At 41.1% G+C, this 1,929-nt stretch overlaps 1 pseudogene; it reads left to right on the top strand.

Moving 5' to 3' along the window:
- LOC104870078 overlaps positions 1 to 1,689 on the top strand; it is a 9,445-nt pseudogene extending 7,756 nt beyond the window's left edge.
- The last annotated feature ends 240 nt before the right edge of the window (positions 1,690 to 1,929 follow it).

Genomic DNA, 1,929 nt, shown 5'->3' with positions numbered 1-1,929 from the left:
ACCTCAAAGAGCTGGGACTGGAGGTTCCATTTGACCCAGCCATTCCTCTGCTGGGTATCTTTCCAAAAGAACTGAAAGAATCATATCACAGAGAAGTATGCACACCCATGTTTATAGCAGCACAGTTTGTAATAGCTAAAACTTGGAAACAGCCCATTTGCCCATCCGTTGGAAACTGGATAAAGAAGATGTGGTTTTTCTATAAAATGGAATATTACTCAGCCATAAAGAATGAGAAAATAGATTCATTCATAGGAAAATGGATACATATTGAAGATATACTCCTAAGTGAAATAAATAAGGCACACATGTGTAAATACTGAATAGTTTCTCTGGTATGAATAAACTGTAATAGTACATAAGATCCTAATGAGATGACTGACATTTAGAAATGGGAAGAAAGGAACTAAAGGTGTAGGGAAGGTGGCATGGGTAGGGGAAGGGTAATAAGGGAAATGAAAAAAATGTGAGATAATGAAAAGATGGAAATAAAGTGTTTGTAGATTGGGGAGGGGATGAGGGGGTGAAGGGAGGGCAGGGACAAGGGGAAAAAATGAGAACCAAGACCTGTCATGTAAAGGTACAAGATCCCAACAATGAATGTAACTGTACTGTATCCCTAAAATGTACCAATAAACTCAATTAAAGCTGAAAAAAAAAGAGTTCTGATTCTCCCAATGGAGATTTGCATCTCCACCTGGATGAACATGTGCCTGTAGTTATTGGACTTATGCCTCAGGACCACATTCAGCTTACCGTGCCTTTAGAGGAGGGGATGTATCCTTTGGAAGGATCACGTAGCTATTGTCTGGACAGTTCTTCACCCATGGAGGTCTCTGCAGTTCCTCCTCAAGTGGGAGGTAGCTCTTTTGCTGAAGATGAGAATCAGGTAGACCAGGACCTAGTTGTTGCCCCAGAGATCTTTGTGGATCGATCCACAAAGAATGGATTGTTGGTTGGCACCAAGGGAGTCATGTTGCAGAGCCCCAGAGCAAGTCATGATGATGTCCCTCCACTTTCACCTTTGCTACCTCCAATGCAGAATAATCAAATCCAAAGGAACTTCAGTGGACTCACTGGCACAGATGCCCACGTGGCTGAAAGTATGCGTTGTCATTTGAATTTTGATCCTAACTCTGCTCCTGGGGTTGCAAGAGTTTAAGACTCAGTAGTGGTCCCATGGTTGTGACAAGCCTTAAAGAGGAGCTAAAGAAACTTGCAAAACAATGGTGGTACTGAGGACCAATCACATGCTGGGAGGCAGAAGGGAAACTAGCAAATGTGCTAGATGGTTCTTTTCTTGTTCAGGATAGTTCTGATGATCGCTATCTTTTAAGCTTGAGCTTTCGTTCCCATGGTAAAACATTTCACACTAGGACTGAGCACTCAAATGGTAGGTTTAGCTTTTATGAACAACCAGATGTGGAAGGACATACATCTACAGTTGATCTAAATAAGCATTCAGTCAGGGACTCTGAAAATGGAGCTTTTTGTTATTCGAGGTCTCAGTTGCCTGGATCTGCAACTTACCCTGTCAGACTGACCAATCCAGTGTCACAGTTCATGCAGGTGTGTTTTTTGCAGTACCTGTGTCGTTTTGTTATACATCAGTATACCAGAATAGACCTAATTCAGAAACTGCCTTTGCCAAACAAAATGAAGGATCACTTACAGGAGAAGCACTACTGAAAGATTGAGAACCCTGCATCGTGCACTGTGGGAAAAAGAAAAAGAGATTGAAATACAGTTTATAGAGGTTGCTATCAGAATACTTTTGCTGCCATAACTATTTTAGTTTTCTGTGTGATAGTCACCAATTTGTTTAGGGGTGGAAAAGTGTTTGTGAGTTGTCTTTGGTTTACACTGATTCTTTGAAAGGGTTGTCTTGTTATTCTAGAAGTGAGAATTATCTTTCATAATGTGCAGAAT

The sequence above is a fragment of the Fukomys damarensis genome, unplaced genomic scaffold, assembly GCF_012274545.1.
Source record: "Fukomys damarensis isolate Sample0158 unplaced genomic scaffold, DMR_v1.0_HiC HiC_scaffold_30, whole genome shotgun sequence".
Lineage (NCBI taxonomy): Eukaryota > Metazoa > Chordata > Mammalia > Rodentia > Bathyergidae > Fukomys > Fukomys damarensis.
Note: the sequence above shows the minus strand (reverse complement) of the source record. Positions and strands in the feature narration are given on the sequence as shown.